The sequence below is a fragment of the Sturnus vulgaris genome, chromosome 1, assembly GCF_052056855.1.
Source record: "Sturnus vulgaris isolate bStuVul1 chromosome 1, bStuVul1.hap1, whole genome shotgun sequence".
NCBI classification, from domain to species: domain Eukaryota; kingdom Metazoa; phylum Chordata; class Aves; order Passeriformes; family Sturnidae; genus Sturnus; species Sturnus vulgaris.
Window position 1 is genome coordinate 22658504 of NC_142243.1, and position 27962 is coordinate 22686465.

The 27962-nt window shown below is 38.4% G+C and overlaps 1 protein-coding gene across 15 annotated transcripts in view; it reads left to right on the top strand.

Moving 5' to 3' along the window:
• The window catches only part of CDK14 (cyclin dependent kinase 14), a 405136-nt gene that overhangs the window by 282814 nt on the left and 94360 nt on the right, over positions 1–27962 (top strand). For 7 of the 15 annotated variants that reach the window (XM_014875610.2, XM_014875614.2, XM_088161484.1 and 4 more), the window contains one exon: positions 23797–27948. The exons of 4 other annotated variants lie outside the window; for them this stretch is intronic. The gene's annotated coding sequence lies outside the window, so the exon portion shown is untranslated. Of the gene's footprint in view, positions 1–1599; positions 3504–23796; positions 27949–27962 lie in introns of those variants that run through there. 4 more of the 15 variants (XM_088161458.1, XM_088161505.1, XM_088161476.1 and 1 more) reach the window with 1 other exon arrangement.

The window sequence follows — 27962 nt, forward strand, 5'->3', positions numbered from 1 at the left end:
ATTTTCCAGTTCTGTAGCCTAAAATGGGAGCTTTGTACAGGATTGTGCTCTGAATCATCACTCTGGTCCCTTAAAAAGTGGAGCTTGTAGTGGTGCATGTTGTTAATTACAGCATTTTGGATGTAATTATCATGCTTACAGGATGACTCTTGAGGCCCACTGGTCTGCATGTATTGATTATCTTGCTGGCTGGCCTATCAAGTGGAAAAATGGTTATGTCCCACAGAAAATAAGGGAAAGAATCATCTATCATGTGCCCAGTAATGTTGCAGAAGAAGCTGTGGAAGGTGGGAATTCAGGTACACAGACTTAGGGCAGTCTGTGTGTCACTTCTTCTCAGCTCCTGCTGTGCTCTACAAGCTGTAGGAAACTGATCTCTAACCTGTGAATAATGCGAGAAGAATGAACTGATGGAAGAAAAATATGTACTGTACCATGGTTTTGCAATAGAGTATGTGGCAAATAGGATTTCAAAGTGAAATGGGTGACAGAATTTCTCATAATTCTGGTGAAAAATTCTTTTTCAGATATGTTTTTCTTATGACTATTTGCCCCTTCCACTTTGTCAGGAACTTTTCTTTCCTTAGGAGAGATAACTCCTTAGGATTAATTTTTTTTTTTAAGATGAAGCTGTGTTCCTATTCTTACAAGAAAATAAGATAGCATTTGCAGGTTAATTTTTTTCTCCAAGACTGTGGCTTAGAAGAGCAATCACAAGGTTGAAAGCCATGGGAAACTTTCCACTTTTTCATATTTTTGCCACCAACCGTCCTTAATCTTTTTCATTTATTCAGATATGTGCAAAGATAATTCACTTAAGATTGAGGAACCATTTGTAAAGCAGGTGAAGTATTATTTGATGGGTAGACTAAGACAGGCAGCCCTTGTGTGGTCCTCTCTGATCATAAGTACGTCGCTTAAGGCAGCGGGTGCGTTGGTGTTCCCACTTGTGGGAGGGGGGATGTTGGTGCTTGGGCAGCAATGTTGATGTAGAAAACTGTAGAGACAGCAGGGCCAGAGTCAGAGGCAGGGACCAGACCTGGGTCAGCAGCAGTGAAGCCGAGGAGAGACCTTGGCACTGCCAGGGGTATTCATCCACATTTATTCTTCAGTCTTGGCAACTCTTGCCTGTCCAGTGTAAGGGGAAGCCTTTTCCAGGAAAGCAGGAAGAAATCGTCCTGCATCAAAGATTTTCTGCTTAAAATAAAACAAAACTGGAGAAATCCAAAGAGACAAAGCCCATTCACGTTGAGCTCTGATGGCTCATAAGCCTCTCAGAAGCTCAGGTGTATTTGGGCCAGTGGTTAAGAAGAGAGGGCTTCAGTGTGGAAAGAGCTGAAGTGGAGGAAGATGTCTTCCAGTGAATGTGTGTGTCCAGGAGGATTGGGTAATGACTGGGTGAGGGCAGGATGGTAATTGGCTGTGAAAAATAACTGCAAATGCATGTGTAAGTGAATGCCAGGCATGAAGGGTTTTGTGAGGAAGAGATTAAAGGGCTTACTGTGCAAGTGGGTGTTGGTATTTATGGTAAGGAGAAAGGGAGGTTTGTAATTTACTTGTGCTTAAGGTGGTAACTTTTTTTTTTTTTTTTTTTTACAGTTTTGCAATCTTTGTCAGGGTCAGCAATTTTTAAAGTGATCCCCATGAACAGAAAAACTTCAGAACTTCTCATAGGAAATTTGAAGGTCACAGAGTCCTGCTGGTTCAGATATTTGGGATGCTTTAGTTTAAATCACACCATTTGGATTCTTTCAGCAGCTCATCCTTCACATCTGTACAGTTTGCAAACAGGATTCTTTCTCCTTTTTTATTCTTTGCACCTACATTTCTTATATTCTATTGCTGAAAGTGATTGAGAGTAATTGTAAAATTATGGAAACAATTTGGAAACAGCATAAAACTGTTATAGTGTCATCAACCCTTTGACTTTGTAGACAGATGCAGTTTGATAAACCCTTGTTGCCTGAATATCTCTGCTAGCTTTCAGCTTGCACAAGATTGCTAGAAATAGGAGACATTGTTTAATGACTAGTCATCTCATTTTGTTGCATATTTCAGCCAGAATAAATTCTCTATTGCCCTACCCATCTCCTTGTTTCCTAACACAAGATGTCAGGTCAGTAACTTCTTGTGGTTGTTGTTGCTGTTATTGTTGGGAAACATAGTTTTATTCATCTGGTTGAAGCAGCCTAACAAGAATTACAAATCTCTGGATTCTGTGGATTCTATACAACATGGCATATATGACATTCAAAGTCCTGTAACTGTCCTCTGAAACATGCAGATTTGGGAAAGAATTGTGTCTACTCACAAATCAGAATTATGTATTTGCTGCCTATCTATCCTTATTTTAGGGTTGTCTTAAATTCAGTTACTGATTTCATCAAAGTCAAGTTTCATGAGGAGATATAAAAAAGCACTTAATGAGAAGCTATTGACTTATGTATACAAAGACAGACATTTATGTATATTAGTGTGTATGATTCAGGAAATGTGAACATCTTGTTTCTCTTAACAATATTTTCTACTGTTTAATTAATAAGAATTATTTTGATCTCATGCATGTCTAACCTGAAGAATTCATGAAATCTATTTCTCTCTCAAGTCAACACATCTCCACTGTGTATACATATTTGACATGTCTTTGTGAACTTAGTAAATCCATCTATTTAAAAGGACAATGTGAAATTCTGTACTAAACCGTGGTCTGCTACACACATGTCCATTCTCCTTTTATTTTCTTTGAACACAGAACACAGTAAAATGTATTGTACAGTGTACCAGTTTGATATCACTTTGATAGACATGGTGTGACCTTATACACACACTCCAATGCACTCTAATCCGTGGTCTCCCAGCTCCCACTCTGCAGGATTTTTGCGATGTTGATGGAACCCTGTGCTTTCACAGAGCAGCTGCAGTGACCCCTCGCCCTGCTCACTGCTGCTGACAACTGCCTACCATGTGTAGAGGAAACCTCACAGACTAAAATCTCCCTCATAAAGCAAAGATCTTTAGATAAGCATGCAAGCCTGATCATGCTACTACTTTAAAAATAAATAGTTTAAACCCAGAACTTATGGTGTGGTGCTAAAAGAGTGGTAGCTAAATATTCACGGCATTCTCCCTGGTAAAAATAATGGATATGTGACACAGTGTCTCCTTTTAAAAACAGAAAGAAGAAAACTTCAGTATAAACAATGAAAGGTATCCTTAGTGTAAATAATCTGCATAAGAAATGAGTTAATCTGTCTGTTAGGACAGGTTTGACTTGCTAAACAAGGCTCATCAAGTTCTTCTGGTTTATGTTTAAGAGCAGTGTCATAACTACCTGAAGTCAGAAAAACATCCATCCAATAATTCATGTATCAAATAAGGAACATTTATTTCATCTGAATTGTAACTTTTACCCACACGGGCTATTTACTTCTATCAGGATTTTTATTTAGGAAAAAAATAAAACAGAATGAAAGCAAGAGTTTAAAATAAAAGTGAAGAACAAAGTTTGGTGTGATGTTTAATTTTTTTTAAATATTAAAATTGGAAATAATTATTAGGTAAAAACAGGTTGACATTATATTTCTTAAGGCATTTCTTCACATACAGTACCAAGAATTATATCACTGCTAATGTTTTCCTGCTGAGCTGCCATCATCTTTTGTCTTGCTGTCCTAGTGTTCCATTGATGTACCTTCCCCATTTGGGTAGAGGTCATTATCCTCCTGCCCGGCTGCAGTGCCTCTGCTGTGCAGGTTAACTGCTTGAGGCCTTTTATCTAGACAAATGTTTCACCAGAGCTTTTGCTCCATGATGACACAAACTGTTCCTCAGAGGTCAAATCCAGATGAATTAGCAATGCTGTGATAGCACGTTCCCTGGATATTCACATACTCATTCAGAGACCTGGGGGTGTTAAGGTACCAGCTTTGTGAAATGAATAAAAATAGTTATTAAAATGTTCTTTATTTTCAAGACTTTCTTCTCTCAAGTAAGAACTTTTATGTTGTCTTCATTTAGGATTTGTGTCACTGTAGAACTGGCTTGTCAGTGAATGCTGTTTTACAATCAAGTTTGACAAATGTATGGTAATCTTAATAGCCAGTTTTTACAAATAAACTGTGTACAAATAACATTTGACACATTTTTTATATGTTAGCTAATTCTATCAATATCTTCTTTTTAAATAGTAGCTTTGAGAGTATTAGCCATTCCCTGGGTCTTTGTGGTAGTTTCTTTCTGTGCATGAGTGATAATCAAGAGGCAAAATAAGTGAAAAAATGCCCTAAAGCTTGTTCAGCTAGGCTCAGATTTTACAACATCTAGTTTTTGCTGTCAATTATAGGTTAAAAGGTCTAACAAGTACATTTCACCATGCTCAGAATTTCAGCCTTCAGCATTCAGATTTTGTCAGCCTTGTCCCAAACAGGAAAAGATGTGTACAAGAGCTAATCCTCTGGATCTCTTCATAGGAATTTGAATGTATTCCTTGAATTGTGAAATAGTATTTGATAAGACCTTGCTGAACAAAAGTGATGAGCACTGTAATTTGTCATACGTATAAAAGGTTTTTTTCTTCTGCTGTTCATACAAAACTCAATTTAGGAACATAGCTGGAAAAATATTCAGCTTTAGGGTTGTGATTAAGACCTCCTGAAGGAAATGAAGTTTCTGGAGTACCAGTGTGGGAACTAGGAATCCATCTCTCAATCTGGACTAAATTTCCTTTAAAGTTTAAAACTTTTAAGTTTAGAACTACAGAAGCAGGACCAAGGTCACTTGCCTTCCCAGAGATCTAAAAGGTATCAATGCATAGTAGGATTTCAGTATTTATTACTTTAGCTGCAAGTATTTAATTTATGTTGAAAATAGCAATACACAAATTTAACTCAGTAATTCCCATCCCTTCCTGTCTCCCACTGGGAAAACCACATTGGCTTCAAACAAGCTCTGTGTGGGTACTGGCCTCTTTGCATGGACCCCCTGAAAGGGTCAGGGCTACAGTAGTTTAAAAAAAAGATCAGTTTTATCCATTTGTGAGCATAAAAGCAGAAATATGAAATATATATATATCAAGGTATGTCTTGTTGCCTTAAAACTTAAACCAACTTAAAACAAAAGGCACCTCTGAGCTTTGGAGCCAACAGTTACTGGTCATGGGTGATAGCTGCAGTTGTATTAGGAATACATCTGCACAGAGAACCTCAGGGAACACTGCTGTTTGAATGAGCAGTGTATTCATTTTTTGTTGGTTAGGGAGGTTAGGTTTTGAGCTGGATTTTTTTTTAAGTTCTTATTTAGTAGTACATACACAAAAAGTCTTCTAAAGTCTTGTTTCTATGAAAGCATTGGGAACCAGAGAAAACGAAAATTATTCTTCAGTCTGAGTTATGATTTAGGCCTGGCAAAGACTTAGGTTTTGGGACCAGTTTCACTCTGGAGTGGAGGGAGATTTTCTGCTGAATAGGAACTGATTCAATTAGTGGTTAAATTAATGAGTGATGTGTTTTCCCTGTCTGCTGTCCCTACTGGGGATTAGGCGCAGTCTGCCAGGAAGGATTCAAGGCTCATCTGGAGTATTGAGGCAATGAGGGGGCAGCAAGGGTATAGAGAACTGGCATTTTTATTTTTCAGTTAGGGCAATTAGTTGCATTAGCTTAATCATGTCCACATAGCTTGGTTCTCTATGAAATTTTCTACTTTGGTACTAAAAAATGATCAAAGACTGACACTAGAATTTGATTTTTGTTTGTTGTATGAGTTCATTTAGAGTATGCCAGCGGCTGCTGCAGCCAGTGAACCTAAATAAATGCCTGTTGGATATCTATTTAGCAGCAGGCTCCAGTTTTTTCAACACCGTCTCCATGCAACCTTTTAATCTAGTTCTTGTCTTTGACTTTTCATATTTTATATATTTAACCCCTTGATGCAGATATTTTGCATTAAGTGCTTTAGAAATCCTGATTTACTGCCTCAAGGGATTAACCAGAATTCCAGTATTCTTGCTCTATCTACATTCATTTACACAGACCATTTATTTCTAATAAATACATTGGCCAGATCATATTTCTCTGCCAACTCTAAGCCCTGAAAATAAATTTATGCAGTGACATAATGAAAATAATAAAAACTGTCTTGCATATTGCTCTTATTCTTGCTTTAAATATCACCTTCCAAAGGCACAGTGGGTTTATATTCTACAAGTAAACATCATGTTTGAGGTTCATACTGCAAAGCTCTAATTTTTAGTTGACTTCTAAGGGAATTTAATCAAACTACAGGATATATGATTCAAAGCAAAAAATGTAATTAAGAAAAATCTTTTTCTGTAGGCAAAGAGCAGCTTGTTTTCATTAATTTTATGAAGAATGCTGTTTTTCTTGGCTGAAAACTTAAACTCTTGGGACAAAGGAAGATTTATGGGGTGATCTGCAAAATCACACAGGTTTTGTGTTGCAATTCTGTTTTTGCAGTGACCACTAGAGTCCCTATAGTTGAAAGTTTATCAGTATTTCTTTTTATAAATCTTTATTTTCAGAAAGGGGTTTTATTCAGAGATTAGCTTTGAGCTAAATATATGCACACAAAGGCTCAGTGTATATGTACTGTGGTAAGCATACATATTTTAATGTAAACAATTTATAATATTTTAAGAGGCCTTACATTACAAGGAAAAATGAAACTGAAGTAAGAACAGCTATTTAGATCTTACATTAATATACTTCTTGTGCTTCTTTGTCATTGTGCTTTATTTAAGCAAATGGCAAACTCTCCAGCAGTTGCTGAAAGCCACTAGTATAGATCAGAGACATGGTGTCTCTTGCCCCACTCCTTCAAGGTGTCAGTGCCCCTTGAGAGAGGTGTTTGGGCTGAAGATCTGTGTGTCATATCAAGTTTTCATCTTTGTGATCATTAGAGTGGAGGTGCAGAACCAGAGACACAGCCAGGTTATTGGGTGGCACTTCGACTTATTTCTCCCTTCTGAGTTTTGACCCCTTAGCCTTGAAGTTCAAATTCAGCTTTAACTTTGACACACATATTTTTAATCCAAATAATGAGTTTATTTAGTTAACTGTATCAAATGAAATACCTTTTGTATCTTTAAAAATGTCTCTTTACGAAGATCAGTAGTTCACTAACAGTAATGAAACAACAATCTTAACAGAATGCTCTTTCATTCCCCATAATGTCAGCAAGAGTGTCTACTTGTTTAATGTTGTAGTAAACAGAAAAGTTCATGGTTCAGTGCTTAAACCTCTGAGCTGTCTCCCCAACTGTTCCTGGCTGCCAGTACCTTACTTACTCAACAGGAAACTAATTTAATTAGTACAAAGAACAGGCCAGTACAGATGTCTGTATGAAATTCTTTCAGTTTTTAGAAGGCATATGTGAAACTCCCTATATTAGATGGAAAAACAGAGATTGTAACATTTAGACAGTGAAATATCTGTTAACCTCTATTATCAAAGGTTGCTGTCTCAAATTGTTACTGTGGCCTTGCAACATCAAACCAGGCAAAATATTTCAGTTGAAAGGCAAAGAAACTGATATTATTTTTTGAGAAAATTTGAGACAAGCCTATGTTTTATATTAGGAATCTTTTCATCCTTTATGTGACTAACTGAGAAGATATACCATTAGTTCTTAGCAACACTGTCTTCTTCTAAAGTCTGCTTCACAATATTTATTAAAGTGGTAAATTGAAACAGTACTTAGGAATGACAAAAATTAAGGTTTCAAATTTAATTTTGTGGTTTATGCACTCATCTACAGTTTTCATTTGTCAGGATCATACACTCTTATTTCTTTGGGCCCTCAAGTCACTTTTCTGTAGGATAATGGATTGTGAACACGGATAGTTAAAGTTTCCTTTCATCTTCATCATTCAGTGTTTCATCCTATGCATTATGGCTATAGCCTCCGTAATCTGCATCAGATATGGAACCATTAGTTTCCATGGTGGCTTTTCATCATGGGCATTCTGGCTTGGTTCTTTGCCAGCATCATGAAGCCACTTTCACAGTACCCCCGTGAGCTGACATGGTATCAAGGTGTCCATTTTATGCTCTAGGAGCTGAAGCACAGGTATTAAAATGGCAATTGTTAAAAATGAATCAATTATTCTTGCCTGATTTTTCAGAGCTCCTTGCATCCTTTAGTGCTCAATATGTTCAGATTGGATTTCATTCTGCATTGACCTCAGCTGGAGCAGTGAATACTCAGCATATCTGCAGCCCCAGCCAGGATCCATCTTGGATTACAAAGAAAATGAGAGCTGCTAAGTGAATTTCTGTTAACAAAAGAAAAAATAGGTTAACATAACTTCTCTACTATCATAGGAGCTCTGATAATAGTTTTCTAGCATCATGTAGGAACTATAGCAGAAGCAGGAGTCAAATGCAACTTTCCAAGTATTCAGCTACTGAAACTTTGTTATTTTTCTTGTCTGCCCATTCAACTTACTAGAGACCTTCCGACTTCCACAATAAAGGAACCAAGGGTCTTACTTTCAATAAAACCCTTTGTCTTACAAAAGCAGCATATAGTTTGAGCAGCAAATGTGGCAAAGGTTTCTTTGGAGACCAGAAAATGATCACGTGTTAAAGACTGCTACAGGTCTCGAAGGGATTAGATATATTGCACAAGCATTTTAAATCCTTTCAAGAGTTGTAAGTTCCCGAATTTCAGAAACTGGTAAAGTGGAAGAGGTTTTGGTGTACAGAATGATAGCGATAACTTCTTACTGATACCTTCTTTCACCTTCATCGAGATGTGTCGCCAGTGGGATTCCTACCTTTCAACCCTCAGTGTGAGGTCAGTAGGTAGCAGTAGGAGGTGATTATCCTCTGTGTCAGGCTGACACGAGAGAAAACACACTGCATTGTGCAAACAAGGTTACCTGCTGTTTGTTGGGCAGGAGATAATGTTGTGTGACCCAGGAACAATAGGTCCTCCTGCTGCTGCTGAAGACAGGCAGCCTCCTGGCTGTTTGCTCTCTGCTGTCTGCTCTGCCCTTTCTCCTGACAGTCACATCCCTATTCCCAAACCTGGTGCTTCAGCCTGTTTCCCCTCTCCTTGTCAAAAAGGAGTCAGCCGTGGGATTATGCTCAATAATTCCTGTCCTGATTACTGCGTTTAACGTGAAAGGTATTTTTAATATTGCTCTGGTGTTTAGCAGCCCCATATTACTCTGCTGCCCAAAAAAACCCACCAAAAATGATATTTGCAAGGATGGGAAGAAGATTCCATCCCTACCTTTATCAAAGTTAAGTGTTATGGAAGTTGGTTCTTTCTCTTTGAACATATCATTCTTCTGACTTTTGTTTGGCTGCCTGTCCTGGTCAAAGATTAAATGACTGAGAACATGGCAAATCCTGGCTTTCTTGTTTAACCACTATTAATCACTTGACATTGCATTTAGAGCTAGTTTGCACAAGACATGTGAAAAGCAAAGAGCCTCACTTGCATGCTGGCTTAACAGCCATCAACATTTTCCCCTCCCATCTGCTGTGTTCATTATTATTTAAAAGAAATCAGGAGACAGAATTGGATTAGCAGAGTGGGTGGCACCAGTGGAAAACAAGCTCTGTGTTGGCAGTCACTCTGCCAAGTTCATGTGAAATTGCCCATTTTAGTTGGCAGCTTCAGCTTAGCTTGGTGTGATGACATATGGGCCTAGAGGGTAAGAATCTATTTCCATATTATAGCAGCTTCTGCTGTGAAACCTCATAGTTTGTAGCTGTGTGACTGCCTGGCTTTGGCTGCAGACTCCCCTCCTGGTCTGCTCTGCCACACAGGGCTCCTTAACCATCATCTCAGCATTTTTCCAAGGTCCCCTTAGCAGCTCTTCCTAGGTGTTGATACCCAGGTTGTTCCCAGCTACTCTGTTGGTCCCAAGCCATAAGCATGATTAATGTCATGAAGCAAAATAGGGAAGCTTATAACCCTCTCATCTGTGGTGGCTCCAGAATCAAAGGAGAGAAATCAAGCCCTTGCTTTGACTTTTAAGGGTCAGTAGTTTCTCTAAACAGCAGGGATATGTATTTTATGTTTGAAAAATAAATAATGTAGTGTGTAATTTACACATTGACTCAAAACTCAATCACCTCATAAATAGGCATTTACAAATGAAAAATTAACTTCTTAAAACTAATAAAATTCCCTGTTTCAAGTATCAGTGATCTAGAATTTCCCAGGATATGATTTCAGCATCCAGTGTTGTCTATTGTAATTCTGCATAAAGGAAGTTTTGGTGCCTTGCAGTGAAATCCATGTGACAAGGATACCACCAACTAAGACAATTCTGTAAAATAAGTTCAAAGATATTTCAGGAACCAGACTACCCCTAAGTCCCTCAGCTGTGATTAGTGAGTTAACAATAACATTTCTTATTTCAGAAATCTTTTTCATCCTCTACTTACTATAGAAGGAAAATAATTAAAATAACTCTATGCAAAGCCCTTTCAAAGCACAAAGAATGTATCTCTCTGAGTTTACAGTACCATTATTGTCAGTTATTACTTGACAGGATAAAAATGTTTGAGGAGGGAGAGTTACAGGCTGTTGGCATGCCTTTAAACTATGTATTATAATTTCCAGAATTTCCAATGTCTTTTTTTTTTTTTCCTTTGGACACTCTCTACTGCTACATATTGCTTTAGATAGCTTTGTTTTGGGGATAGTGGAAAAGTCTTACAGAGAAGTCTTACTGTTGGGAATATATGATCCTCTTCTGAGAAGATGTGAGAAACAGAAGATCTTATTCCTGTTAATCCTTGTTACCACAGCATGGTAACAGCCCTGGTCTAAAATAGTTTGAAAAAGGTGGACAAAACATAATGCATGATGCCATTATGAACCTTCAAGCACTTACAATGAGATGAGTTGCACCTTGGAAGATGTAAGTTGGTGCACAGGTCTGCCTCCCCACTTGTGTCTGTCTCTGCTCATGCTGCAGTAGGGGCTTCTTATGCATGATTTGATTGTTGTTGCCATCTTCCTGCTGTTTATTCAGCAAGGATGGGTTGAGAGAAGTGTTAGGAAAGGGGAAAATATGTCCCGATCAATGATTAAAAAGTAGAACCCTTGAAAAGGCATGTATTTATCAACCGATGGCTGCCAAATTTGAACATAATGCACCAGTGAGGTGGTTAGATGATATCGCTATTAATATATCAAACTAAAGGCCTGCGTTTTGCAAGGATTTATTTCTGTGATGAACTCAATTTTAGAAGTCCCTGCTGGGGGTGAGAGATGTGATCAATGCTCAGGCTGCAGTAGCAGCGTCTTTGTTACTGCCTATGCAGAGACCTGGGCACATCACTTAGGCACAAAGAGCTTAGTTCTGTGTTCATTCTTTATACGTGAGCTAGTTACTCATTTCTCCATACATAACTGCCATCATTCCTCATACCTAAACTGTACTTTGTTTCTGGATGAACTTAAAAGGCTTTTTGGAAGGGTCTAATAATCAGAAGCCTGTACTTTAAGGTGAAAAGGGCTAATGAGATACAGAAAGCCACACTATCTGTAGAGAGCAATTCAGCGTTCTCCTGGTGCATCTATTTCACCTCCTTTTGATATTTAAACCCAGAGCACACCAGTGACAGAGATGCTGGGTGTCATTCTGTATATTTGTTATCTATCCATCTGTTTTGCTCATTCTTTCTCTTCTTTCCTGTAACAATTTTCAGCCTCATATCTTTGATATTTTTTTGTAGATACAATTTACACTTCACATTACTCAACAGGAATACAAGCTAATCAGGTGGATTGAGCTTCAGTTGCCATGAACAAATGAGAACTTACTGTAGTGCTGTGCTGTTCAGTAATGCTAGAGGAGTTTCAGTTTGAAAAAACCATTGTAAATGAATTTATGTGCCCACCCAGATTTATTTTAATTAAAATCATCCATGAGTCTTGGCTGTTGCTTTGACTACTAAGTACTTACAAATAAGCTTAATAGACATGTTTGTTTTTTTCCGCAGCTGTAAAAATATATATTCTGCTATGATTGGTTTTTTATCTGATTTATTTAAATAGAGTAGGTAAAGATGCAGTTTATAGGGAAGGTTAAAGGGTCAAAATCCTGTTTAATTAACTTATACCCACTTGGGAAGCAGCCAAGGTAAGAGAATGCAGTGAAAGTAAGCTTCAAATAATATGAAATCTTTGAAAAGGACTAACCACCTTTGGTGAAAGGCTTTCCTGTTCTTAACCTCGTGTCATTTAAACTATTTAAATGAGCTATGCAAAACCTTACTTTTATAATGGAGCTTCAAAAAAAAAAAGATTAAGTATTTCTTGCAGTTACAAGAAAACCAATGCTTATAGCACTTTTGAAAGAAAAGCCTTTAGTACTCCATCTTACCATGATCCCTGTCTTTGCATACCACAAAATGCATAGTATGTTGCACCTGATTTGACATCTACTGTTCCTGCCACAAGCCTCTCTAGTGAGTGAAGCTGGTTTTTAAAAAACATTTAATTTAAGTATTATAAAAAACAAAAAGAAAGGGGGAAGCCTCTGTAATATCTGGGGAAGGCCTGGTTGTCAAAGAGTGTAGATCCTGCTTGCTTTCTAAAAGTTGTTTCTATGACAGGAGCCTCATGCTGGGTTTCCCAAACCATGCATAATATCTGAACATCTTAGTCATACATGTGGAAAAGGTTCTTACCCCAACCGGAGTGGGAGCTCTGAGAAATAAAATCACTGAGCTGCTTTGTGATCTCCTTATGTACTAGACAGAATATCCTCATTGCTGTAGTGATGCTCTGTGGAGGTGCTAATTCTGGAACATTTTTTCCATTCAATGCCACAGAGACTGCACTGGGGAAATATTTCCGTTTCAGTGCTCCATATGGTTTTGTATATAAAAATGGAACTGGCAGGGAAGAAAGCAGCTGGTCTGAAGCTGCCAGTAACTATTTCTAATGTCACAGATTTTCAGCAAAAATCCCAAGTGGGAGCTGTATAGGTGAAAGGACTGCATAGCAGTATTCAGCAAGTATCAGCACATCCTCTAGGGAATGAGCATGAAGACAAGCAGTATCTCATAAAGACACCATTGCATTTCCTAAACTGGGATTTTTTTTTTCTCCTCTGCTCCATTTTAGTCTAAAGAACTCTCGGGTTGGGAAACAACTGATGCTTTAAAATGTCAACTGCAAAGACTTCCTGATAACTCTGTCAATAAATACCATTGTATGGCATTCATGGTGTGGGTGGACACATAGATTAAGAGCTTAGGACTTAATCATATTTGAAAATGTATTCCAAAATTTAAATAACATCTATTACTTAAACTTGCCATTAATATAATATACTGTAATCATGGGAAAGATCCTTCTGCTTCAGCATGTGAGGTCTGCTTTCTGTCTAATTTATATGTGCTTAAGGGTTGCAGTGCTGTCCTAAAAAATGTATTTTAATTGACATTACCACTTTGCCATGATGCTCAGTCTCTCAAAAGTCACAGCAGCAGAGTGCATAACCAGATGGTGTTAAGCTAGAAGGATCTTAACTATCCAGAATGCAGCTGCAATAATATCTGTTCTGTCAAGCTAAAACAAAGGCATTCATAAGTCCACATTCTGGATAAAAAATTCCTTGCTGGTTTAAAAAGTACTTTCTAGGAAGAACACTAATGGAAATAAAAATGCGGGTGAGAAATGGATTTTTTTTTCTTTTGTTTACCCATTCCTCTTTTTTTCTTCCTTCTGCACCTGAACACTCACCCTGTCTTCTCAAAGGGAAAAAAAATGATGTAACTTAATTCCAAGCTGCCTGTAGGTACTTGCAGGCTACTAGAATGATTGTGGTAGTGATAAACATCCACACATTGTTTTCTTAATGCTTAGCATTTATCTGTGGGGTCTGAGGTAGTTTATAGTGTTGTGATCCCTTGCAGAGGCATTTTTAAATTCCAGGGAATCTTTGTTAGAGCAAAATGGTCCACACCCATTTCTAGACTATCCCACAGCTACTCTGCACTGATTAAACCAGCAGCATTAAATTTGTTCCAAGACCACTTAGCTTTCAAGAAGTAACTTGACTAATATTAACAATCACATGTATACAAAATGCCCTATTTTTAAGTACCTGCAGATACTTTAATTTTTGCATGAGGCAGGACTTAATTTTTGGGAGGAGGTAAATGCTAATGAGTCATCTGGCAGGTATTTTGTCTTTCACATGTCATTTCGTCCAGCAGACCTCGCTTTGGGGATAAAAGCCATGACAGGGAAAAGCAGGAATAAATTTTTGATTAAGTTCTCTGAAGAGATGTGCTTCTTGTTATGTTAGGTGGGGAGGAGTGGAAGGAGAAGGTCAAGCACATCATCTCATTTGGGTTTTGAGTTGGTCAGCTGTTGTGCTGCAGATAATATAAATAAATAAATGTGCTTAGGTTTGAGTTGATAAATAGCACTGCTAATAACAGCAACCATCATTCCTGACACTGGCAGCCAATAAGTTTCATTTGTGGTATTTGGAGGGCACAGTTGATCTGCTTTCCCTGAACTCTAGGGTTATATTCTTCATTCAAAACTAGACAGTGACCTATAAAGAATCAAATGCTTTTCTATCCCGTCTGAATTCTGCTTAAATATGACTTGAAGCTTCACAAACTGTTAAGCATTTCCTTAGTATATTGGCAGGCTAACATATTTTTGCTGCTAAAAAAAATTAAAACCAACCAAAAAAATTCAAAGAACTTCCAGTCAGAGGCATGGGCTCTCAGCCATCTCTCGTTTGCTGCTCCCTTGAAACATGTACCGGAGATTATCCTTATTAGGCTATCTTATGGGTATTCCCAGATCTTTTGAGTACGGTTTTCTTCCTTTTTAATTAGTAGGTCATTATGTGACAACTGTCTGCTCCCCTAAGTGCCTGGCTAAGGCAGATTTCACAGTGTTTCTGGATACCTGAAAATAATTAGCCATTTGTGAGCTGGGAGGTGGCTTCAGATTTTAGAATGAAGCTTTGTTCTTAGCAATGCACTGGAGAATGCTGCTGATGAAAAATAAGGATGTTATTCCATCATTTTGTCTTTACAAACAAGAACAGTGTGATATGTCTAGCTGTCTAGCTCTATCCAGGCAGTTCCTTCTTGCTCCCTCACCAGTTTTCAATCCCATTAGTTGTGATGAAGCTAGTTGGGAGCTTGGTATTAACTGGATCACTTCACTATGAAGTTCTACATAAAAATATCACTTCTGATACCTTTAGTAATACAGTGTACAGACAGTTCCAGAGAAAATTTTACAATATGAGTGATAGGGGCACAAGTGGCAGGGCAGGAACAAGGAATTAACTTTGCAGCAGTGGGAATTTCTTAAGCTGGCTCTACCACAAAGGTTAGAAATGGTAGAAGGATATCACAGCTAAGCTCACTCACACCCAACTGCTTGTAGCTGAATCTCCTGTTCCTTGACTGTTTAGTTCTGCAAAAGAGTTTAGCAATGAGAAGGTCTCTTAGCAGCCATTCTGGACCTCCTTTTCTCCAGAGATGGGTTTAAACCAGTAACAAACCTGTAAACCCGGGCATTAATGCCTTTATATCATCTTCCGACAGATAATTCCTTTCTGAGTCCTGTTATATACAACTGTAACAAATAGGCTTTGCTTTCTTTTTTTTTTCTTTCTGATATTTTAATTAAGGTGTCTACAAATTTTATTCAGGTATAGCATTTACTTACCTGTTTCAGAGATGAGAGCTGGTGCTACCACTGAGATAAGGATCTCATTGTGTCAAACACTGGCAAAAATTGTAGGTTTAGGTTCTTTCATTATAGATCCAGGGAGACAACATTTCTCCAGTTCATGTTCAGTCAATTCCTCTTTGGCAGGCTTTTTCAAGTTATCAAGGTGAGCATAGCAATTTAGACATATCACATTAATCAGATAGAAAAAAGGTTAGAAGAAGTTGTAGGGATTTGGCTGTTTGTCAGGTTTGAGTAGTATATTCTTGCAAACAACTAGCACTAAAATTTTTCTGGTTTTGATATGTACCAAAATCCTCAGTTTGTGTTTGTTTTTAATAAGGTTTCCATGGCTTTGCTTGCAAACGATATTAAGCTCAATAACATTGCTATTTTTGTAGGATCTTCATCTGAAGTGCTAGTTTTCCCAGAGCTCACTCACAGAGGGCTGTGCTTTATTCTCATAAACTAGAAGACGTGTAGTAGATTCAGTCCTGGCCATTTTTCATGTGAAGCCTTATTCAAATGGTAATTGTCAAGGGCTTTGTGGACTTTGTTCTCAACTCAAAGAAAAAACTTCAGCTGTGGGCAGCTAGGGTAGGAAAGAATTTTTGCTGAAAGTCTTGTAGAAAACTAATTTGGAAGTTACCACAGCCACTCGAAAGTTAAAAATATACCTACAAATCAATTGTGAAACCAATCACATTATCAAATAACACTGGAAATTAATACTGTGAATAAAAGCTATTACAGTGAAGATCAGGCTTGTATTCCTTTTTTTCTCCTCACAAGACACACTATGAAGGAATTAATTATAATATTTTGTAGAGATCTGTGTGCAAAGTATGCATGGTTGATTTGCAATTATTGATGTGCATATATGCTACTTAGCAACTGGTAATTGTGTAATTTAAGGGAAAGTCTTGACTCTTCAGAATCAACCTCCCACACTGGGCTATTGGGTGCACATTCAGAGTCAGGTGATGCAGGACTTTCATTTTGAACTCATACTGTGCATAAAGGTACAATTTGGAAAACTCACAATCCAAATAGAGCTTTCAAGTATTACCAAATGTTGCAACTGTTCTAATACTGCATTTTTAATAAATTTAACTGTATTTACATAGTTTGAACTATTGGTGGCTCCAGCTAGAACTGGGCACTAATTTTGGGAGGTACTCTAAACCCAGAGGCTGGGACATGAACCAGGGCCCTTGTTACAAAACAGGTGGCAGTGGGATGACTTGCCTACAATCACATTCAGCAGCAAAGCCAAAATCTTGGTTTCTGTTTTCCAGCCGCATATCCACAGGGCCATAGACATCTCACCTTTCAAAGAGTATGTCACTTATTTAAAGTACATTCATAAAATAATTTCGTTTGTAATTGTATTAATATTCTGGGGTTTTATTTTCTATTTATAGTTCTAGTTCTAGTTATAACTAGTTATTACTAGTTTACAGTCCTTGGCTAGCACTCACTTCTTTTAGGGTCATCCCTTCACACCCACACTGAAACTGTAGTCAACTCCCACACACAGATCTATTTAGATTTGCAGGGCTCTGCTTAGAGGCAAAGTCAATCTGTGGACAGTTCTTTTTGGAGAGAGGAATTTGTAACACAGCAATTTGTCCATAAGGATCTGTATTATGATTTCTATGTTAGAACTGTGGAGAAGAGGTATACAGCAATTTTCGTCACTTTAGATAGAGTCTGGGAAATCCTTTGTGTATAAGAATACAATGCAGTAACTAAGACACAAGAGAAGAAATCAGGAGAAAGTAACCAGTTAATCCTGTGCTAGTTATTTGTCCAATATGGTTTACTGCTAAGTACTTATAGCACTTATAATTATAATGTGGAAGTATCCTGTACAGTGCTGCATCCGTGAAAGAGAAATAGCCAATACAAAGATAATCTAGAGGTGTCATTTAAGCATTAAAAGATATTAAATAGCTAAAGAAATATAAAGTGAATTGGTAATGATGTGGCCTATGTGAAGGGAAAAAAGTGAGGATATTCTCTCTGTATTGAGTTATGCCCCATCCTAGAAACAGGACTGGAAGTCACATTTGTAGTGTTTTGCAAAGGAGATTACACCTGATATTTTGGCCACACGTGTAACTTGCACATATTTTGCTATGGCTTCTTTACCTCTGTAGTTACAGGGGTGCAGGATCCTGAGGTGACAGTATAAAAGGACCTTGTCCACATGGCCTTTGACAGAAACTGAAATTAAACTGCAGTGATTCAGCCTTATTCAGCTCCTGAAAGTTGCTTTGTAGACACATGACAGGGAAGAAGATACTTGGCTTCAGTGCTATTTTAGAAGTGATACAAATCTACTGTTCCTGTGTGTTACAAGGCTTCCGAGTTCAGGAATCACTAATCAGCCTATAGTTGAAATTATTTTCTTCAAACCCTTCACAGTTGGTCAAAAAATCCTATTTTTTCTAGTATGTCTCTTTTTCTTCTTCTTTTTGTTTTTCTGAATAAATTTTTAATGGCAGCCTTAAGTCTTGCCTCTCCTGAGTATTTTGGGGCATGGATAACTAGATAAAACTAAAGCCCAGCAGAAAGCAATTTAAGTAACCTTATATTTAGCCTTAGTGAATAGTATTCCTCAGGAAACCACAAACAAGGTATAGTCCATCGAAGAAAAGCTTCCTACAAAGCTGGGCTGTATACTGAAATAATCTTTGAACAAGCACCTCTGAAGATATGCAGAGTAACTTTATCGGCACAGTCTACCGAGTCTTGTCCATGGGGTAATTCTGAGCCTGAGCTAACAACACTGCAGATCATTTATTTTTCATATATAAGAACAAATGCATTTCTTTTAAATTTCACAGAAGTAAAACTTCCCTGTGAAGGAGGGCAGACTATACAGTGTGACAATTGCATATTTTAAAGCATATATTTATAGAAACGTCTTTATATACCCATCCTTTCTACACACATTCAAACTCATACATACACATTTTTTGTATGTTTGCATTTGTGCACATATGTCATAGACATAGATAAAAAATAAAACATGTATGCATGTATATGTGTACATATATTTGAAGGGGAAAAAGGATTTATGGCGGCTGGCCAGATTTAATTTGTCTGCTTGTATTTAGCACTTAAGGGCTTATATACGCAGTTTGCTCAAAAGAGTGAAGAAGTACTCCTTGCTTATGCTTCAAATCAGAAATGCATGAAGTGCAGCTGCAGAGATAATACATTCTCCCCAAAGGCTTTGGCTGAGCAAATTAGGTGTCAATGGGGTGCCTGCGCAGGCAGTACTCTCTCTAATTAGTCTCTTGAGCCTAGTTGGTGGCAGGTATAAGATGATCTAATCAATTGGTCTGTGTCTGATGGTACGTGTAAAAATCCTAGCAGGCAGAGCTGTCTCCCACAGGTCACTCACCTGCACAGCAGGAACACTCATTTTCATTTTTCATCTCTTCCATCACATGATGCTGACAGTTGGTTTTAAGGAAATTGAATCCAAAAAATATCTAGTTCATAGGGCACGTAGGTCAAAATAAAGTTGCATTATGGGTATTGGTGATCCAATTAATTAATATTTATAGCAACAAGTTGCATGTAGATATTATCTGAGCGCTGATAGTATTGCTAATGTTTGGTTGGCTTTTTAAAATTATTTCTCTAACAAAGGTAGGAATAAAAGGTGTGGGGAAAATTACCTGTTAATATTGTACTGTTTTTTTCAGAGAGGATGAACAGTATCTGTGGTGTCTGCATGTGTGGTGGAGGGAGAAGCAGAAAGAGTATTATTGTTGATGATCTTAAATACCTCCATGTTTCAGCTCATAAAGAATACAGTATCTCCAGTTGTCAGCTCACAGTTTTATTTTAAAACTGGAATACTCTTATAATACTGCTACATCAGCTGCCACATAAATAGACCTGCACTCTGAGTGTGCTTTGCATGCTAAAGACTCTGCGGGAGCACAGCTCCACCCGAAGTGATAATTTATACAGAAATTAAAAGTACCTAGAGAAGGATGCTGATGCTGCCAAAAGGAACATGTATTGAACTGGTATTTTTACAGGATAGGACGTTCTTTCACTAATTAAAGTAAAGAAAAATATTTGGGATTTACTCACCCTCCTCTGCCTCATGTCTTGAGAGTATGATTAATGTTTAAATTACAAGCTTTGGTATGCCTTTCTAGAACCACTGTTACATCAACAGCTACTGCATTGTGAAGTTGGCATCTGCTGTTTTTAAGGTGGATTAACACTGTATCCCGTTTGGGGTCTGGGACAAACAGATGTATGCAGCAGAAGTTTTCTCTAGGTAACAAACTCAGAAATAAGTTACTTAATCAAGTACATCATTAACTTACTTGTAGAAAGCTATTAGGTTTAGTAGAGATGTCATGAAAATCAGAAGTACCAGGATCTGTGGTGAACAAAGTTCATTTTTAAGGCAGCCTGTTATGTTTCAAGGTTTGTTGTTGTTTGTTTGTTTGTTTGTTTGTTTGTGGTTTGTTGTTTTGGTTTGGTTTTTAAGCAGATATGAAAGAACTCTACTTTGCTCTTGGGAAATCACAAGTTGTAAATATTCCATTTAACAATTTACAATTTTATAAGCAAAGCTGTGACCAGAGGCCATAAACATAATCTGCCAAGTCACCAGGCAAAATTTTGATTTGTATGATGAGGGAAATGTGTAAATTCTAAGCAAGGATATTTCTAAAATATATCTTTAAAAATACAAACATGGAATACTAAGCCATCTGGGAACTGAATGGCAACACTGTGTAGAGTGCCCTGCCTTGGGTCTTCGTTGTGTGAACAACTGATGTTTCAGTTCAAGAGCCACACTGAAGAAGCAATGCTTTTTTAATAAAAAGATTGGTTCACACCAGTCTAAAATTTTCTGGGTTTTTTTATTGTGGATTTCCTGTTGTGGATAAATAAATGCTCTTCTCTTTGTCCAGTTTAGGAGAGTTGTCTGTTTGACGTATCATCTTAAACAAAAATAAATGTGAAGAGAAAGTTCACAGTGATTACAGCACTCCTCTGACAAGTGGCATATCTGAGTTCAGCATCAGAGAAAGCTGGCACTCCATAACAGCTCTCTGAGGCAGGGGAAGGGACTTTACCTGTTGACTCCACTTTTGAATTGACAATACACCTTCAGAGAAGTAGGGATTCAGATGCAAACATTATCTATTCCTAAGCACCACACTTGTTGTGTCATGTAAGGATTTCATACTCAGGAGAAATACCTTGGCAGGCAGAGCTGAGGTTCAGCCTCAGAACACCCTGCCCATTTTGGCACTGGTGTGAGCAGTGGATATGTCATGCAGGCTGGCTTCCCAAACCAGGCATTTTGCACATTTCAACACTGCAGAGAGACTGAGGCCACCATACTGTTCTCAGGTTCCAGTTGTACTGTCTCCTAGCTTTCCCCAGCCAGAACCATTAGTGAAATGTGGCATCAAATCATGTTCTTTTCCAGTGATCTAATTTAAATCTGGAACCTGTGCAGAAGACAGAGGGTGATGTTGCCCACCGGACACAATCTCTAAGCTTCACAAGAAACCAATTGCAGCCCTGGCATGGCAGGATCCAGCAAAGCTGGAGATGGTAGAGTTGTGGTCTTAAAATTGTGATCTGCCTTGTACTGAGCCAGAGCAGGAACCTGTAACCTCTGCTACCCTTTTTGTCTTCAGTGTTCTGCCTGCAGTCTGCATTGGTGCTGGCAGTAGTTGCCAGGGTGCAAGGACTTTTTTTCCCCATGTCTTATATGGTAGCAGCTCACAGTTTATTCATTTCTAAAGAATCTCTTAATGTTCTAGGGCTTGATTCTGGAAGTGCTAAGCTTCTAATGAAAGTATTCCCCATTCCACAAGCTCAGGCCTTGCCCTGGAGAATGTGTCATCAGCTTTGCCTACAAAGCCAAACTTGAAACCAGACAATGTAGTATTGTTACTGGGAAATTGTAGCATAATCCTCAGAGAAGTGTGATACTTACTTCATTTAGAAATTAAGGTCCAGTGATAGAAAGGAGAAGTTCTGTATAATTAAATTGCAGTTATTCTCAAATGAGCAATGACCTCTGAACAATTTTATAACTACAGGAAAAGCATCCACCCAGAGACTTTTCTATCCTTGTAATTTTGCTACTTGTCTCAGATGTCCCTGCTGCTTATGCCAGTCACAGAACTCCAGTAATTTGAGCTTAGCCTGAAATCAGGCCAGCTCTTCTGGATCAGGGCAGATGTAGCTTCCAAATTGCAAGCCTGCTTTCCACAACTGGAGTGTAGGTGGCAGTGGGGGCAAATGCAACCTCAGCATTCAAAGGAGCTTTGGAAGTTTCGTTGCTTCCTTCCAAGAAGGAGCTCCCAAAAGAACACCCCTGAAAAGTGCTCATGAAGTAAGGGAAATCTGGAATTTGGGGAATATTATCACTGGTGTTTCATCACTGAGCAGTTGTGAATCTGTGCATGTTCCAAACATTGCTTTTCTTTTTAAGCTTTTGAAGGTAAACTAAATGCATCAGCTCAAATGTATTCCTTGAAACAAGATTTATTGGCATTTCAGCCAAATTTCTAGACTTTGGGGAAGGTGGGACTCTCACGTGGAATAGACAGTCCACACAAACTCCAGATGCATTTAGGAAACAACCCAAGAAGGACAATAGAGGTCCTTGGTAGACCAAGCTCCAGCAGGGTCTAAGATGCTTAAGAACAGGCTTTTGTTAATCCACCTCAGGTATCCTGGTGCTTAAAGAACAGAAGAGCACTTAAGAACCATTACAGGAACCCTGGAAATTACGGAAGTTAAAATATTGTGTAGACATTGGGGTGTTTTGTTGAAAGCCACAATTAAAATACGATGCTTGAAACTGCAGTTCAAAACCAATGCCTTGTTTTTCTCCTGGTTTTGAAATGAGGGCTAGACTAGATTCACTGGCACCTGCATCCAGTTTGATTTAAATAGTTTTAGGACATGCTAATACAAACCAGTTCCATGCTCAATGAATATTTCAGCATTCTTTTTTTCAAGGGATGAAATTCCTTCACATCTGTCTTCCTGCAACCACATTTTAAAAATGTATCAGGTCTGTAGTTCCAGTCTTGGAGAACGTAATAAATATATTTTCACAATTTCTCAGAAAGTCTCACTTTATTTCTTGGCTTAGAATTCTACTTGGAGATTTATTAAGAGTTAAATGTGTTAATTATAAAATCCTTTCAGTGGCTTCAGTTCATCCAGTTCATCTAGCCTTCATTCAGCCTTCAGGTGGCTCTTCTTGTAGTTACTGGATACTTTGTTTTCCTGTCCCACATTCTCAGCCTGCCTCCTGTTTTGTGTAAACCTCGAAAACATCAAGATACCTTCATGCAAGTCCAGCCATTGCTACGAGCTTCTACATTAGTAGAGTGAAAGACAACACAAGTGAAGCTATTAATAGTGTTTCTTTTTATATTTGAGAGTTTTCAATTATCTGCCTAGTAATAGAAATACACTGAAATAAAGGTGAATACATTTAGACACAGCACACCAAGAAGCTCCATAACCTGGTTTATGTTTGCAGAAATGTTTGTGATTTGTCTCAGGGTGCCCCAAACAACTCTCGGGAAGGAAACCCGAGGAGACCTTTTCAAAAACTAGTTACCAGCATTGTTATGGAGGAGATCACTAGGGAGAAAGGGGGCAAAAAAAAAACTTGTAAACTCTGAAGCTCTGCCAGCATTTTTAGCAACCCTCCTTTGCATTCAGGGGGTGTGACCACCTTTAGAAGAGATGACTGTTTACAGCTGTCTGTAATTTCCATGGAGAATGTCAGTGCTAATGGCACCTGTGAAGATTAGCTCTTAGGGCACAGACACATGAATATGGATTAATAGATGTCACTTAGGAGACCACCCTGAAAACATTGGTGTTTTAAGTCCATTTTCCTGAGGTACCAGTTCTAAACATGCTTTGGAAGTCTGCCCTTGACTCTGAGCTAGCATCTTCATAACTGGCTTTGGCCTAACCTATCTTTTACCAAGTGAAAAAAAAAAAACAAAACATTTTAAAATGCAATTAATGAGGCTTATTATAATTTATATTGTTTCCTTACAGGATTAAATTTACCAGGTTGGAGGAGGGAAACAAAAACCTAATGAGGAGGCCGACACCAGGAAGGAACCACGGCCTGTTTCCTTTCTGTCTCTATGGTGGATTTCATTCAAAAGAAAATTGAAGCTGGCAAGACCCTGTTTTTCCCTGCAATTTATTTAAAACCTTGCACGCATTTGGATACCTTGTGATTTCAGAGAACTATGTGAAGATTAAGCTTTTGCTGATTGATACATGGCATGTACTCTTTCAGTCTTTTGTGTTTGATTTTGTTTGATTTTCCACTGCAGCGCTGCATCTTTGTAAGGATTTTTATGCTTTCACCAGCAACGTCTTAAATACTTTCAGACAACACATTTGGTGTTCACACCTCTTCAGTAACAACTGTACAAAAAGAGCCAGCAGTGGCATAAAGGACTGTGTGTTTTCTTTGAGGGTTGTGTATAGTTTACAACCAATGGGAAGACTATTTCTTCCCAGGGCAAGCCCAACTTGTCTGATCAGCTGACAATTACAGCACCTTGCCACTCTTCCTCAAGTGTTGTTGGGTTATTTCTTTTCTCATTATCCCCTCAGACCATTCATATCCATTTAAAAACATGGCAATAATTGCATGTTTACTTCAGTACTCTAAATTTGGTTACTCTGCTTAGGCTATGTAGCATGCCAGTTTTCAAAATAGGCCTGTGAGAACGACAAAGCAAAAATGAGGAGATATATGCAGCTGATAGATGCACAGTGAATTCCTTATGGTTTTATTCCCTTCAAGAATATATCTTTCTTTTATGGGTCTTGGCTAACATCTCTATGTTTTTCCTCACACTAGTTACTTATATTTTCTTGAAAACAGAGATGATGAAACTGTTCTGTTTAATTCAGGGCCGATACTGAGGTACAGAAAAACGTCCTTTGAATGAGCCATTAAATCTAGCTGTGTTACTTTGCCACGTACAAAGCAAGGTGGAGAATTCTCCTCATCCCAGACTGTTTGCTGTTCCACACCAAAGCACCTTTTGAGTTATTTTCCATAGGTATTCTGAGCTGATTGGAAGGCACTACATGATCCTTAGTCTTTAGATAGCTTTTCTGAATGAATCATTCAAATGCAAACTTTGCAAGAAACTAAGTTGTGTGTGTGGTTTTAGAAAAGGAAGCCCCTGCTACATTTTGGCTGGGGAGAGCATTGTGTTCAGGGGTGTGAAAAAACTGCCCTGTTTACAACTTTGCATTCAGAGAGGGCAGGGTATTGTGCAAAAATCACTGTTGAGTTACAGTCCTGCTCCTGCACTTGCTAGGCAATATTATTCTACACATAATTTTGACATCCTTTGCTTGTTGGATGCATTGAATTACATTTTAAAGAAGTGTGGTAATGCTTTGGTTAGCTTTCAGTGTTTAAAAGGAGGGGGAAAGGATTTGTGCTACTGCCATCTTATTAAACTCCAGCAGTGTTTAATAAGAAAGACACCCAATAAGGCAAATCCTTGAATGCACAAGTAGCTACAAAAGGTCTCTTAATGAACTAGGACAGGAGTCTACACTTTCAAAGAACTGAACCGTGGAAATATTCTCAATATTTGCACAGCCATTAAAAGACAGTTTTCCCCAATGACATCTCTGTTTCAGGATCTGCTAAAAGCCATCTGAAAGCCACTTTCAGTCACAATCCTATTTAGAACTTACTACAGTTCTTCTCCTGTGTTTATAGGGGGAAAAGTGACCACTGAACTTTTGAATTTATCACACACTGAAACTGCCTTAGACATGGTTTGTTTGGGTTTCATGTTCCTTTTTTTTTGTAAGAGAAAAGTCTTTTATACATTATCTTTGCTACTTAAATTGTGTGCAGTTTGATGATTAAAATTAGCTATTTTTAGAAAAAAAAACTTGCTGCAAAATCTGAAGAATTTTTGAAAATGTAACAAAGATTTTGATTAGGAATATAAGGGTAGTTTCATAGATGCTTCTACTTGACAGCTTAAATTTGAAGGCAAGCAATTACACTGCTCAACTAACCATCTGAAGGTTTAATATAGAGAGTAATTCCCCAACTGCTCCCACAAGCCTAGCACATTACTATCCACAGTGACTCACATACAGTGTTTGCTTAAGGTATGTATGTGTGTGTATGTGTGTGAACACACGTGCACGTGAGATTATTCTCTCTGCCCCATTCCCACTTTTAAGCAACCACTGAAATAAAGTTGATCCAAAAAATCTTCAAACTCAATTAATGGCCTAAACGAAAGTTCATAAATATCTAGGTTTCCAAATAGCAACTTAATATTCAGCAGTAATGAAGTTATCTCACCTACTGATCAGGGTCTCTTACTTCTGCACCTCCTTTCCTGGCACTCTGACTGCCTGTGGTGACTTCGTTTTGCTGCTCTCCCATGGAGTCTCTGGGCCCTGGGGATGTTCTCCTGGCACCAAGGCAACTTAGGCTGAGCAGGATTTGCAGGACTGCAAATAAATCTTCTGTAACATCAAATCTGCTGGGAAATATCAAGCTTTTTGAGATAGCAGAAGTTCCTTTGGCCAGTCCCTTCCAGCAGCAGAGCACTCACCTGCATGGTTAGCCTGACACCCATCAGTAAGGACCCCCAAACAGCTGCCCACCTCTCCAGCTGTTTTCACCACAGCTCTTCTCAGTGTTGCAGAATGGACTGCTTAAACCCCATCAATGCTCTTGAGACAGCTTCAACAAAGATCAGTAGTGTTACTCTGGTTTTCTTTCATCCTTCTGAAATCAGTTCCCCAAAGAATCTTCAAAGAGACAAGAAGTAGCTCAGCCTTCCAGACGAGCTGTGGGTGCCTGGAATGTTTCACATTGTTGAAGTAAAAAGTTGGCTTCAGTGATCAATAGTCTTTAGGGCACAGTCCTGGAGAAACTGTGGGATATGCTCAGAGCCAGTAGCCAGCAGCAGCTTAACTTGCATTTTCCTACCACTTGGCTGAGATCCAGTAGATCTGTCCTGGTGATACTTTGAGAGGATGTGGCTTTGCTTTGAGATGGGAGAGCAGTGACAGGGAAGCAGGTATAGCAGGCAGATAAAAGTGGGAGGGCATGTTCTAACTCTCTATGGGACCTAGTATTAAGTGAATGGGGAAGGGAAGATGGTGATAGATATGGTCTGCATATCAGATACAGAGAGTCCTTACAAGTTCAAGTTCACAGAACCTAAATTTACAAGTCAGCCAGCTGGAGATTGCTCAGTCCTCTCTCCTCCTGGGTTCAGATCAAGTCTAATCCACACCCAGCAGACACCACCCTAGACAGGACACTCCCAGTAGTTCTGGCATTACATTACTGTGTGGGGTCCTAGAACAGTTGGGTCTTTTTAATTCTCACTCTTACTTTTAAACAGAACCATGGCTTAGGACAAGTCATCAGTACAACAGTGAAAATTCAATCTGCAGTAGACAGAGGCACAGGGGGTTTTGCTTTCTCTTTGGTGCCTAGGGGTTCTGCACTTCAGACTCCTGGGAAGAGAAGGTAAGATCAATAAATAAATACCCTGTGGGTTGGTGAGTTATGTACACCCCTGTGTCAGTGCACACAACCACATGTGTAGTCAATGCTCTGATATGCTCATATACAAAATATTAATCTGTGAATATTACTGGGTTTGTAATCTTTGTTATATAAAAGGTTAAGGCTGTACAGACTAAGGAGCAAAATGCAGATATCCCATATAAACAGAATTAGGTTGCATTACTGAGCATAACAATACTCTCCTCTACCAGCATTTAGGTGGAGTGACTGTACGTTACTGCCTTGCATCTTTCACATAAGCAAAAAATCTAAAAGTAAAGGATGCACTAATAATTCCCATCCCCCAAAATGCATTTCAGTGGTGCTGCATACAAAATTCCTGCTTGCCAGCTTCCATGCGGATTTTTGTATGGTGCACTAAGAGGTGTTCTTTTTTTAACAAATAAAAAAGGGGAGGGCTGGTACATGAAAACAATGTTAATGTAATTAAATATATATATACTTCAGAAGAACAGCATAGTAAGCAGTACAGTGAAATAAATGTCGCATTATTTGTTACACCTTGTAATTTGTCTGTATTATGAAAGATGTAATGGTTTGTCAGCTGTAACTGTTGTTTTCTTGTAACATCATATTGAATAAAGTGTAGCAGAATCTCTCTTCTTTGTGTATG